Below are 14956 nucleotides of genomic sequence, written 5' to 3' on the forward strand. Positions count from 1 at the left end.
CACACAAAACACAATATGACTTGAACCCAAGAAATAGCCAAGCAATGACATTCAAGAACCCTAAGAACAAGCTCTAAACATGCATCACCACAAGACAATGCATCAAATCTCATAAATCAACACAAGAATCACAAGTAGAAGCCAAGAATCATCATATAAGTAAGAAAATAGGTTTTGTAAAGCATGGGTTACCTTTATAGCCTAATAACTTCTTCTTTTCACCCCTAGAAAGCCTTTCCTAAAGCTCCTCTTCCACACCAACTTCATACACAAATCAAAAGATAACAACGATTATATCTTTAGAAAAAGACACCTAAAAGGGAGTTAAAAACATCAAAAGACCAAGGATCTTACCCTCCCCTATGCTCAAGATGAAGAAAGTAGGAATCTTGGAAGCCAACTTGCAAGATTTGAGTTGCTCAAATCCTAGCTTGGAGAAGAAGCTACACCTTTTTAGAGAGAAGCTAGAGATTTTTGTGTTTAGATTGTAGGGTGAATGAAATGAAGAAGTGTTGCTAGGTTAGCTTGAACCACAAACCTTAGGTAGAAAGACATCCCTACCCTTACTGAAGTTGGAAAGACAAGGGAACAAGGGCACAACTCAAGAAGCACAAGGTACAAGCCTTTGACTTTAGGTGACTAGTCAAAATCTAGTCCCTCGACTATTGAATTTCAAGATTTTTAGGAATAAATTAACAAAGAGACTATGATTAATTCTCTAATTAATCCTTGATTAGAGTTTGGATTTACGGGGTGTCACATCCTCTCCCCCTAACAAGAAGCTTCGTCCCCGAAGCTTGGGCACGACGAGTTCCAACAAGCGGGTAACAACGAATCAACCATGTGACAAGGAAAACAAGAATACCATTTAACAAAACTTCAAGGTTCCAAAAGGTGTAAAGTTTGCAAAAGTCAAGAATTTGCAAGGTTTCAAAAGGTCACAAAAGAAATTCCTTGAGCAACACAAACGCTAAGGTCAAGACAACGACAACTAGAAGCCTTCTAAACCACGCCTAAACTCAAACAACTAAATTCTATCTAGGCAAAGTGCTAAACTAACTATCCAAGCAGCAAACTAACAAACAAGATAAACAAGAAAGAGCAACAAACACAGCCAGCAAGCAACAACTACTAAACGGTAACAGCAAACGAGAAAAGAAACGAACTTACCCCAACTCTGGTCTAAAAGGACTCACTCTCCGACTCTTCGGCATCCTCGTCCGAAACTTCCTCAGCTCCACCACGGCTAGAGCCGGCCTCCAACTGGTCCAACCTCTGGTTGACAGTGACGAACTAAGTCTTCATGAAAGTGAAACCTTCCTCAATCATCCGGTTCTACTGACGAAGAAGGGACCACACACTCCTTGTGTGTCAAAGCATCATGCTCCTTTTTATTTCCCGCTTCCTTTCTCCTTAAGTTTTCTTCACTTTCGGAGTTGCTCCCCGCGACCTCTTCGGCTTCTTCTCCACCTTCTTCCTCTTCCCGTTCCTCTTCACCTTCATTCCCATCATCTCCTCCCAAACTTTGAACCGCGAGGTTCAACTTTCCAATAGGAATCTCAAGCTCTGCAACCAACGAACTCCTCTCGGCAGGGTCTTTTCTGGCGACCTCTTCTAGAGTGATATAATCACCATCATCCAGCTGAAACAGGTTGTAACTGCGGAGGTTTGTGACATCCAGAACCATCTTGCCCACCTGCTTAGGCACACAACCATCAACACTCACTCCCTTCTTAGCAAAGGTCCAACATAAAACCATGCCATAAGGAAAACTCTTACGGTTATGGTCTCGACAATAGACCATGTGTTGCAACATCAACGAAGGCAAGTTGGACTTCACCTTATTCTTCAGACAAAAAGCAAACGTGCACTCTAGCTTACCCAATAAATGGCTCTTATTGTTATTGTAACACCCCGCGTTACGGCCTCTAACCCGGACTAATTGTTTAATTGATTAGAATTAATGATAATTAGAAAGGATTTGATTGAGTTAGGATCCCCTCAATTAATTGAGGTGGCCCACTATGGATCATGGACCCTTATCCTTAAACCAAATCCTTAGCCCTATAAGGAATAGGATAAGTGAATCCTTACCATTCAGACCCTAGTTAGGAATCCTAAATATATATAAGGACTTATGAAGCATTTAGAAATCCCACCACAATTGATTCTACCACACAAGATATTCCCAGGAATTCCCCTGTCTCCAAACGTAGGAGAACCGACGGGAAGAAGATCTTAGAGAAAGAACCTTAGTAGCCAAGGATATTGATTAAGGCTAAGAGGTAACCCATTTCTAGACAAAACCTATTTTCCTCCATATATCTTATTCATTAGCTCCTTCGATATATGATTCCATGCTTGAGTCTTGATAGAGCTTTGCCTAGGGTTTATATTATGTTTATGTGTTAATCTTGATGCTTATGTGTTAATCTTGATGCTTATGTGATAATCTTGATGTTCTTGATAATATGATAAGTTATATGAATGATCTTGTATTTTAATTATGTCAAGAGCCCTAGGTATCCCGTTTGTCGTGTGTGAGTCTAGTTTGACGTATTGGGTACCGTTCTTAGGATAAAAGAGTCTTGTGCATTGCATGCTAGTTGAATTGGTATCCCGTTGGCCTAGGAGGAAGGTGTATTAACCCGTAGGAGTGTCATGAGTGTCTTAATATAGTTTGTTACGTATGAGTTATGTAGGGTTAAGTGTTCCCTGATGATTTCCCCTCGTTATGTGTTATTATGGGTTGCATGTTGTTTGGCTTCTATGTTGTTGTGCATGATAACTCAATTGGTTGCGATCAATATGCTATAATGACTATCTGGTTGGTTGAGAACAACCAGGTATTAACTCGATTGGTTGCAATCGGTTGGCTATACAGGCAGTTGGATTAGTTGAGAACTATCGGCTGTTATATATATATATATATATATATATATATATATATATATATATATATATATGTAGGGCTGCGATCCATTATCTGGTTGCGATCAGACATACATGACAATAGGGCTGCGGTCCATAGTTTGGTTGCGAACAAACGTTTATGATACAAATGAGCTACGGTTTATTGATTGGTTGCGATCAATCTCCTTGTGCTGCGGTACAAGTTAAAGTTCTGCGGGGCCATGTCAGAGCTATATGCGCTGACCCACATGTATGGGCATGTAAATGGTCCTGCGGAACCACCATATGTGTGTACACCAATACGTGTCTTATTGTTGATTGTTTGACTGTAATGATGACTGACTATTGATATGATTGGTATTGTGTAGCCTTGTGACCTTAGGATGCATGCTAGAATCTTTATGTTTATGTTTAATTATATTGAGTGCATCTGTCATTGTTTGATTGAGTCTGTCCTCGGATTTAAATGAGAGTTTCGTAAGTATATATGTATTCCAGTTTCAAAATGAGTTTCTTATATCTACCTTTATTGTACTTAACACGTTGGAGTGGGTTACCAGCATTATTCGCTGACGGTTGTTATACCGAATGTTTTTTAGGTAATGAGCCTTAGCTTCAGAGCACGCTAGTCAGAGCCTGGGCTTAGTTAGATTAGTTCAATTATCGGCCTGCGTGCCTTGAAGTTGTATTGAATGTTGATTTGAGGATTTCTTATGTTTGGATAGTTTAGCCTGTGCACTTAGGTTCTCAAATCTAGGTGTGGCATAACACCCCGACTATTATGCTTAGTTCATGCTCTGTTTGGGAATTTATATTGGAATTACCTTTATTATATGTGTTTTAAAAGTTTTTAAAATTAGGGGTGTTACAGTTGGTATCAAAACCTATGTTCGACCATAGGGTAAGGTCTTTAAGACAAGACTTTAGGACATTAAGCTTGAAACTCTAGGTATTTACGTACAAAGGACTCAGGAAGCTTAGGACGCGTGGTAAGGCTGTGAGTTTATCTATCATTATCTGCCTAACTTCCCCTCACTCTATCATGTGCTTAATTTGAAAATCCCCTATACTTATAGCATCAAGGTAAGGGTGCAACCCACTAACTTACCATTACGATCAATATTGGCCCTGTAGACCACCAGAATGGCGCCAACAAGAAGTTAGTCAAAAACCCCTGAACCCTCAGCTCATGAATCTCTAGTCCAGAATCTACAGCAACTGACTCAGGTCGCCCAAACGCTAAGCAACGCTATCCTCCATAACAACAACCGACTACCACCACCGCCAAACGGGAACTCAGATGTTGCTCACCGAATCTCGAACCATCGCTCGCCTACCTTCTCAGGGGAAGAGGACCCCGCAATCATCGAAGAATAGATCTAAACCTTCGACAAAATCTTCGAGGTAGTAGAATGCCCGGAGGGACGCCGAGTAGAAATAACCTCATTCTACTTCGGACACGAAGCCGATCTTTGGTGGGTTCACGAAGGACCTACTTATAGGCAAGAACCAAGGTCCAACTGGGAATCCCTGAAAGTGCGACTACGGGGACGGTTCAACCCCGCACCCGTAAGGGCAGCCATGTACGAGGAATTCCTCCACCTAAAACAGGGGATGACCACGGTCATGGAATACCACAAACGATTCCTCGTGCTAGCTCGTTTCGCGCCCGAATTGGTGCCTACAGAAACGACCAAGATAGAGAAATTCGTGACAGGTCTCAACTTCGAAAGTAAAAAAGCCTTAATCATACACAAACCAAAAACACTCGAGGAAGCCTACGCTAAGGCAACCAAACTCCAACAAATACCATGCAACCCACGGGAAACACGCAAGGGACACAAAAGGAAAGTTGGGGGAAGTCACGCAACCCCTCTACGGAAATCAAAGGTTGCCAGGGCCACCCCGCCCCATGAAGCAATGACGCAAGTCCTCGAAGAGGAAACGGGAATCACCCAAGGAAGGGTCCTTGCCATGAGTAGAGCCCGAATCGGGGACAGCGACATAGTCACCGGGACCTTCCTCGTGCACGCCGTTCCTGCCGTCGTGCTATTTGATTCAGGAGCCACCAATTCATTCATAGCAACCGAATTCGCCACAAGGCTCGGTTTAATCACCAGCGCAGGGGTACAACTGCGAGTCAAGGTAGCATCGGGCGAAGTAACGAAGTGTGATCGCATGTGCGAAAACGTAATGATCACCATTGGAGGAATAGAATTCCCTAGCAATCTAATCCAGTTCAAATTGGACGGAATATAGGTAATCTTGGGTATGGACTGGCTAGGGAACTTCAGGGCATAGATCCTATGCGGCGAACAAAAAGTAGTTTTTAGAGGACCGAACGGCAAACGGGTGTCCTCCCACGGATCCCCCAAGAATTCAGAGATCAAACTAGTAAACATGATGAAAATGAAGAAGTACCTAGCAAAAGGGCACGAGGCCTTCCTGTGCTCGATCGAGGATCTGGATGCCAAAATAGACGAGCCATAGATAATCTCGGTAGTGGACGAGTTCGCGGACATTTTCCCAAGTGAAATCCATGGGATACCTCCGCCCAGGGAAGTGGAATTCACCGTAGACTTGGTGCCTGGCGCTGCCCCTATCTCAAAACCACCCTATAGGCTGGAACCAAAGGAAATGAAAGAACTGAAAACACAACTACAGGACTTATTAGATAAAGGGTACATACGCCCCAACACCTCGCCCTGGGGTGCACCGGTACTGTTTGTCAAGATGAAGGATGGAAGCATGCGATTATGCATCGACTACAGGGAGCTAAATCAGGTTACGGAAAAGAACAAGTATCCCCTTCCCCGGATAGACGACTTGTTCGACCAACTCAAGGGAGCAGGGGTGTTCTCGAAGATCGATTTAAGAGCCGGATACCACCAAATAAAAGTGGCTGACCCAGATATTCCTAAGACAGCCTTTCGAACCCGCTACGACCACTATGAGTTCACAGTGATGCCCTTCGGGTTAACCAATGCACCCGCAGTATTCATGGATCTAATGAAACGTGTATTTCGGCCGCACCTAGATGACTTCGTAATTATATTTATTGACGACATCCTGGTCTACTCACAAGACGAGGAAAAGCACGAGAAGCACCTCCGCACAACCTTGCAAACCTTGAGGGGAAATCAGCTATACGCCAAACTCTCCAAATTCGAATTCTGGAAGGACAACGTGGCATTCCTGGGCCACGTGATAACCAAGGAGGGGATCGGGGTGGATCCAACCAAGATCCGCGCAGTCAAGAAGTGCCCCACACCAAAAGCAATTTCGGAGGTCAGGAGCATCCTTGGTTTGGCCGGCTACTATCGGAGATTTGTACCCGATTTCACCAGAATAGCCCAACCCCTGACCAGACTCATGAAAAAGGAAATCCCCTTTCGGTGGGACGACAATTGTGCTTCGGCTTTTCAAGAACTGAAAGAAAGGCTGACCACAGCCCCAGTATTAGCTCTACCCTCAGGAGTAGAGGGATTCGAAGTTTCCAGCGACGCTTCTAGAAAGGGGCTGGGATGTGTACTAATGCAAAACGGCAAGGTGATAGCATACGCGGCCAGACAACTCAAAACCCACGAAGAAAAGTACCCCACGCACGACCTAGAGCTAGCCTCCATTGTATTCGCCCTAAAAATCTGGAGACATTATCTATATGGGGTACAATGCAAAATCTACACGGATCATAAAAGCCTGAAGTACATCTTCACTCAAAAGGATCTGAACATGCGGCAGCGACGATGGTTAGAACTCATAAAAGATTATGACTATGATATTCAGTACCACGAGGGAAAATCTAATGTTGTGGCAGACGCACTAAGTCGAAAAATGAGCCACTCCCTCAACACCACGTGGGTCCTGTCGGACGAACTATATAAAGAGTTTCAAGGGTTAAACTTAGAAATACTGGAGCAAGGACGAACAGATTCGGAGATCTAACTATTTAATCTTAGGATTATACCCACACTATTCGATAAAATCAAAGCCGGACAATAACAGGATCCTGAGTTAAATAAAATCCGACTTGACCTGACCCGGGGAAAGGACAGGCCATTCAAACTATTTGATGCTGGCAGCCTCCGCTATAAGGGAAGATGGTGCATACCTGCAACACCCCTCAACCTAAAATAACAAATCCTAGAGGAAGGGCACAATTCACCTTACCCCGTGCACCCCGGAGGCGATAAACTGTACCAAGAGGTGAAGAAGTTGTTTTGGTGGCCCAACATGAAAAAGGAAGTCGCAGACTTGTAAGAAAATGCCTGAACTGTCAAAGGGTAAAAGCCGAACGGTGCAAGCTCAAAGGACTCGTGCAACCCCTCGAAATACCCCAAGGGAAGTGGGATTCCATATCTATGGACTTCGTAGGAGGTCTACCCACGACACCAACAGGGTAAAACAAGATCTGGGTAATAGTGGACCGACTGACCAAAACAACACGGTTAATTGCCATGAAAGAAACCTGGACAATGACACAACTAGCCAAAGCCTACCTGGTCGGGTGGTGAAATACCAGGGAGTCCCCCGAAACATTGTTTCCGATAGGGACCCCAGATTCCTCTCACAATTCTGGAAATCCCTACAAATGGCCATGGGAACGAGACTAAGCTTGAGCACCGCCTTCTACCCCACTACCGACCGCCAGACCGAGAGGACAATTCAAAATCTCAAAGACATGCTAAGAGCCTGTATGTTAGACTTCCAGGGAACATGGGAAGAACACCTAGACCTCATCGAATTCTCTTACAACAACGACTATCACACAAGCATCCGCACGGATCCCTACGAGGCACTATATGGTCAAAAATGTAGGACACCCTTATGTTGGGAAGACATGGTCAACCCAGTAACCCTGGGGCCACAATACCTGCAGGACACCATAACAAAAGTCAAACGCATACAAGAAAGAATGAAGGCTGCACAGGACCGCCAGAAGTCCTACGCTGACCTGGGTAGGAAACAAGCCGAATTCTCCACAGGAGAGAAGGTTTGGCTAAAGATGAGGTTCTGAAAGAAAGGGAAGCTCAGTCCCAGATTCATTGGTCCTTACGAAATCTTAGAAAAAGTTAAGAACCTGGCTTACCGCCTCGCCTTACCAACCGAGTTGAACGAGTGCACAACGTGTTCCACGTGTCGCAACTAAAGAAATATGTGCACGATGCAAAACACGTATTGCAACCCGAAACAGTAAGCTTGGATGACACCCTGACCTACGAGGAGAAACCTGTTAAGATCCTGGACACTAAGACAAGGGCCACTCGCCAAAGAACCAAAGAAATGGTTAAAATCCTCTGGTCCAACCACGGGACCGAAGAGGCAACATGGGAACTTGAAAGCACCATGAGGGAACGCTATCCCGAGCTATTCACACAAGGTAACCTAGACTAACCCCTAGGATAAGGAAGGATGGTCGACCCCAGCGAATCTAAGCTTCGGGGACGAAGCTTTCTGTTAGGGGGGGGGGGGGGGGAGGGTGTAACACCCCGCGTTACGGCCTCTAACCCGGACTAATTATTTAATTGACTACCATTAATAATAATTAGAAAGGATTTGATTGAGTTAGAATCCCCTCAATTAATTGAGGTGGCCCACTATGGATCATGGACCCTTATCCTTAAACCAAATCCTTAGCCCTATAAGGAATATGATAAGTGAATCTTTACCATTCAGACCCTAGTTAGGACTCCTAAATATATATAAGGACTTAGGAAGCATTTAGAAATCCCACAACAATTGATTCTACCACACAAGATATTCCCAGGAATTCCCTTGTCACCAAACGTAGGAGAACCCACAGGAAGAAGATCTTAGAGAAAGAACCTTAGTAGCCAAGGATATTGATTAAGGCTAAGAGGTAACCCATGTCTCGATAAAACCTATTTTTCTCACTATATCTTATTCATTGGCTCCTTTGATATATGATTCCGTGCTTGAGTCTTGATAGAGCTTTGCCTAGGGTTTATATTATGTTTATTTGATAATCTTGATGTTTATGTGTTAATCTTGATGCTTATGTGATAATCTTGATGTTCTTGATACTATGATAAGTTATATGAATGATCTTGTATTTTGATTATGTCTAGAGCCCTAGGGTAATAACGTGGATTTCGTATTATGTTATTCTTGGTATGTTCGGGTGGGATTTTGCGTGATCAGGTGTTGAGTCTTGGCATGTTTATGGATCGTGTTAGGGTGTATTTGGTGTGATTCTTGGTTTAGTTCCGTTAATTGAATACGTGGTGTTGTCATTATGTGTTTAAATGTGTTTGGACATGGTTTCGTGTTCCACGAGGGATCCCGGGATTATAAAGTTGCCTGTGTATCAGTGAGGGGTAGGTGAGGGACTGACCACCCACCACCTACCTGCTGCCCGCCTCTACTGTTCCAGCGGGCAGCCAGCGGGCGGTGGACTGCCCGCCGGCCACCCGCTGGAATAGTACCCGCCGCCGGCGGGTGGTCCTCCACCCGCCACCTACCCACTGGAATCCCGGTGTGAATTGTGGTGTTTTTCCCCGTTTGATGTTTCCCCGTGTCCCGTTGTACCCCGTTTGTCGTGTGAGTCTAGTTTGATGTATCGGGTACCGTTCTTAGGATAAAAGAGTCTTGTGCATTGCATGCTAGTTGAATTGGTATCCCGTTGGCCTAGGAGGAAGGTGTATGACCCCGTAGGAGTGTCATTAGTGGGTTAATATCACTACAAGAAAAATGCACATAGACAACGGTTAATAACCGTTGTCGTAGGGGTATAATTTCTGTTGTTGAAGCCGGTGTTGTTGTAAGTCCCGCGCATAGACAACGGTTTTTTAACCGTTGTCTTTTCTAGAAACAACAACGGTTTTTTAACCGTTGTCTATTAAGTGTTGTTGAAGCCGGTGTTGTTGTAAGTCACACACATAGACAACGGTTAATAACCGTTGTCTTTTCTAGAAACGACAACGGTTTTTTAACCGTTGTCTATTAAGTGTTGTTGAAACCGGTGTTGTTAAAAGTCACGCACATAGACAACGGTTATTAACCGTTGTCTTTTCTACCAACGACAACTGTTTTTTAACCGTTGTCTATTAAATGTTGTTGAAACCGGTGTTGTTAAAAGTCACGCACATAGACAACGGTTATTAACCGTTGTCTTTTCTACCAACGACAACGGTTTTTTAACCGTTGTCTATTAAGTGTTGTTGAAATCGGTGTTGTTAAAAGTCACGCACATAGACAACGGTTAACCGTTGTCTTTTCTACCAACGACAACGGTTTTTGACCCGTTGTCTATTCAATGTTGTTGAAACCGATGTTGTTAAAAGTGATGCACATAGACAACGGCTTTTAACTGTTGTCTATTGTGTGTTGTTGAAATCGCTGTTGTTAAAAGTCACGCCAATAAACTGTTGTCTTTTGTAAAAAAGACAACAGTTTCAACTGTTGTCTATTGTACAAAAGCCAACAGTTTCAAACTGTTGTCTATTGTAAAATAGACAACGGTTTTTAACCGTTATCTTAACGGTTTTTAACCGTTTTTAACCTGCTTAAATTTTAATCATATAAAAAATCAATTTATCCATAAACCATGGCCAAGTGTAGTTACATAATTTTGCACAAGCTAAGGTTCAAAATAACAAGTCTAAATACTTCCATGACCAATTCTAATCGAATCATATATCATCCAAGTCATAATACTACAAAAAACAATTCCACGAACCAAGTCTAAATGATCACAACGTTCTAATGATCAAATCATACCTACTCTAATATCTTCATAGAATATCGGCTCATTCAGAACGCACCAGATCAATAATTGCTTTGTCACCCTCAATCTGCAATAAAAGAGTAGGCATTTATAAAGAGCACAATCCTTAAGTGCTTCTATAAAGAGGAAAATTTAAGAGACTTGAGATTACAATAATTATATCACTTGCTCCCGTTATATCATCCAATCCATACAATATCCTTTCAGTGTCACTTTCCTAAAAGTAACAATGGCACAACAATAAGAGATTAGTAACGTAACACTGTGCCAAAAAACAAAATAAAAAGCAAATGATATTCATAGTTTAGAATCAAAAGCATCAAGAACAATAAATAGAAGAAAATCTTAAAATGAAAAATCTGAATAGTAGTCACCACTTTTTATAATGAAAGAATTAAGAGGGAATTTCCCCAACTCAAAGGTGAAGAGGTTAGCCTTACAGATAAGACACAATAAGGGTTGAATCAATAAATGTGGATAATAATCATAATATGAATAATGTGTGAATGCAGCTAGTGGAGTTTAGAAAATAAACTGTAGCACTATATCAAGCTTTAAAATCAATGTGTTTCTTAGCTAAAGAAATGGTATTGACAAGCACCTGCCAAAATCTTTTTCTTTTGTTTATATCCCGGTATTTGCAGCTTACAATTTCGCCATTCCTTCGATAAGGAAATGCAATAACAATCTGTATCAACAGAACTTTCAGAAAAGTTAGCCTGGGAAACATTGAATTCATCATATCCGTATGAAAAACCAGCTATGGTAAGATGAGGTAATTAGACTATTAGAGCTTACAATATTTCTCTAATATGGGACAAGCCTTTACTAGTTCATTAAGGAGTTTGATCACTTTAAAGATTAAGAGGATGAGGGTGGTTTCACAAAAGAAGAGAAGAACATTTAAAGAAACACAAATTTGCCATACAAAATCAGACTTGCCAGAAGAGCAGCTGTCAAGCAGCCTTGTATATAAAGCCCTTGGTGAAATTTCCAAATGATTAAAATGGTCCAAGAGCCAATGGTGAAAGGTTCAAGAGCCTAATGAATTGCAAAGTATAGCCTAAAATAGGAACACAAAACTGAAAATTAGGTAATTCAAAGGGAAAAGTTTGAGAACTGATGATAAAGTTAAGGATCAATTATAGTTGATCAAAAACATAAATACACAACAATCAACTTTACATAGTGAAGAAATAAGGGTTGGTTGGGAAAAGTATATCTACTAGGTAAACATGTTTTTTAATATGTAAAGTTAAGTGTTGTTTATATGTACTTTAGCAACCATTTTTGCAAGAAATATAATGCTAATGGCTAAAAAAAAAAATTTATTTATTGAACTTATAGGTGCATAATATATTTAAATCTAAAAAGATAATCTAAACATACTTGGAAACGTATATATTTTGTCTCTTTACGTTCCAAGTCCTTGAGAAGAACCTTTTGCTCCTACTTTGGCAAATCTAAGCTTGCCAACTTCTGCTCTAGAAATGAGCGCCTGCAGTTTGTAGAATAGAAAGCATCTGAATACTTCAACAAAGCATCTGACAATTTGTTTGATATTATGGTCCACCTTCTGGGAAAGCTAACTAAATCTAGAAAATACTTCTATCTCAATCCAAGCTAACATATGGGAATGCTGTAACTTCATATCAAAATTATTCATCCACCAGCAATTAAGTGGACATGAGGAAAAATCAAACAGTTCATTTTACAAGGCATATAATGTACAACTGCATCACCACTAAATCATTCAATCAGCTTGTGTCCTGTTTATATTGAATGCAGATTTGGACACCCATTATGAATGTTCATCTTTGCAGTGACAATTTCCATGACAACAACCTCATAGGAGGTATGAGCTCATCCTGTATGGCTGTATATATGAGTGCCTGCTATAGACTACCATTCCAAGACAATGACAAACTTCCCTACAAACACTCATATGACTTGTGTTCAACTCACAGACTCATAAATTTTCAAATGATGCAAGCACAACAAGGATTCAAATACTAATATAATGTAGACTCCCTCACCACAGAATAACATTTAGAGCATTTTATTAGAACTAAAGGTTTACAACTTTTCCAACATTGAACTTGAAACTCAAGTAAAGAAGGAAGGAGAAAGCATTTTTTTAGCTTTAAATCTTTAATCCGAGGCATAATTTCACTAAAGCACAAGAAACGAACGTATCAACAAGACTCCACTATATGCATGATTAAACTAAGTTGAATATCAAGAAAATGCAATTACCTGAACTCACCAGAACTTGATTTGGTGCAGGAGCAGCTCCCATTCGTGTATCCATTTCAACTTTTCCTTAAACATGCAAAGTGTTTCACTAAGTAAGGAAAGCATAATACTGAACTCACCAGAACTTGATTTGGTGCAGGAGCAGCTCCCATTCGTGTATCCATTTCAACTTTTCCTTAAACATGCAAAGTGTTTCACTAAGTAAGGAAAGCATAATACTAGACATGCAATGATTGGTTTGGTAGTGAGAATCCCTCAGAACTTAGCTTGTTTATTTACCTCAGAAATTGAAGTTCTCTTTCAAGTAACACACCATCTCTTTCAAGTTACTCATGTGCATAAGTAAGATTATAGAACTCCTTTGCAAGGTGGATACGGTTCCACAACATAACAATTTCTATACAATCAATGCAGCCTAATTAACATCACATAATAGAAGATCTTTTAACACACATATAATTAAATTTGCTTAAGAAATATGAATTAATCTTGTTCATCATTGCAAAAACAGAAGCAAAACCTTAAAAATTAAAGCAGATTAAAACAATATGAGACTAGCCCAGATTTTATCCAAATGCAAAATTCAAAAGCAAATCAAAGCAACAACAATTCACACAAACAAATCTTTTAAAGAAATTGAGACCTTTTCTTTAACCACAAAGAGTGAAACCTAAATAGCATGCATATAACAGAGCTGTATAGAAGGAAGATTAGACTGGAATGAAAAAAAAAACAGAAAGACAAGCAAGATTAGACTTACAATGAGGCCTGTGCACTTAACAGAGAGCTGTAGAAGGAAGAGCGGCGGCGGCGAGTGTGACTGAGGCTGAGGCTGTGGCTGTCGGCCGTCGTCGTCGGCGAAGGAAGAGCGGCGGCAGGAGGTCTCGGAAATGAGAGGGCGAGATGAAGGGCGGCGGCGAGTGTGGCTGAGGCTGAGGCGGTGGCTGTTGGTTGTCGTCGTCGGCAGAGGGATGGCAGCGAAGAACTCTCCTGATCGGCGAAATGAAATTTTGGAATATTGGGGGTAGAACTCTCTTGATCGAGGAATAAAATGGGGCGAAATGAAAATTTTCTAAGTTTGGGCGGGTAGGGCTAAATTTTGGGTTGATTTTTCGCGCTCTCTAATAAAATAATAATAAATTTTTTGCGGCATCCGGAACGACCCAATTAAACCGGACAATATAGATATAGAACAGGGTAAGAAAATATTAGTTTTATTACCCAGGTCACTAGACCCAATTAAAATAGTACCGGGTATATAGGTACAGAACGCGAGATTCACAGATTTCTATACTGTAGATTCATAAAATCTTTACTCTAGATTCATAATTTCTAAAGCGTAGATTCATAATTTAAATAGGTAGATTCATAATTTCTATGCAATAGATTCATAATTTCTATACTACAGATTCATAATTTCTGTATTGTTGATTCATAATTTCTAAACTGTATAGTTATCAAATTATGAACATATAGTTTTGTGATTTGTAAATACAGAGTTCAACAATTGGGAATATGAACATCGAAAATTATGAACATAAAGTTTTGTAATTGTGAATATATAGTTCAATCATTATGAATATGAATTTCAAAAATTATGAATATATAGTTCGGTAATTATGAACATAGAACAGTGTGCATCATGCATGGTGCACACGGTTGCACAGCATAATTTGTCATTTATTACCCGGAGGTTTATTACCCAGACAGCTGGCGGCCCAATTATATTACAAAGATCGCGACAAAAGAAATGGGATATAGCTCTATGTTCATTATAGGAGCATATGTTCATAATTCCGTAACTGTACATTCATAATTCAATAACTATAAAGTCATAATTTTCGAAGCTCTATATATTCACAATTTTATAGCTCTATGTTCATAATTTTATCACTATATGTTCATAATGTCAGAGCTCTGTGTTCATAATTCCATAATTGTACATTCATAATTCCATATTTGTACATTCATATATAATTCCATAACTGTACATTCATAAAGTCATAACTATACATTCATAATCCCACAAATTAATAACAC

The 14956-nt window shown here is 40.7% G+C and overlaps 1 long non-coding RNA gene across 1 annotated transcript; it reads right to left on the bottom strand.

Annotated features, from left to right (window-relative positions):
• Positions 1–866: 866 nt before the first annotated feature.
• On the bottom strand, positions 867–13220 carry LOC109176573. Its single transcript, XR_002053411.1, has 3 exons — positions 13136–13220; positions 4306–4310; positions 867–877 (listed from the first exon to the last, which is right to left on the bottom strand). It is a non-coding gene; the product is annotated as an uncharacterized LOC109176573 (long non-coding RNA).
• Between the last annotated feature and the right edge of the window lie 1736 nt (positions 13221–14956).

The sequence above is a fragment of the Ipomoea nil genome, unplaced genomic scaffold (genome assembly GCF_001879475.1).
Source record: "Ipomoea nil cultivar Tokyo-kokei standard unplaced genomic scaffold, Asagao_1.1 scaffold0711, whole genome shotgun sequence".
In the NCBI taxonomy this organism is placed as follows: Eukaryota; Viridiplantae; Streptophyta; class Magnoliopsida; order Solanales; family Convolvulaceae; genus Ipomoea; species Ipomoea nil.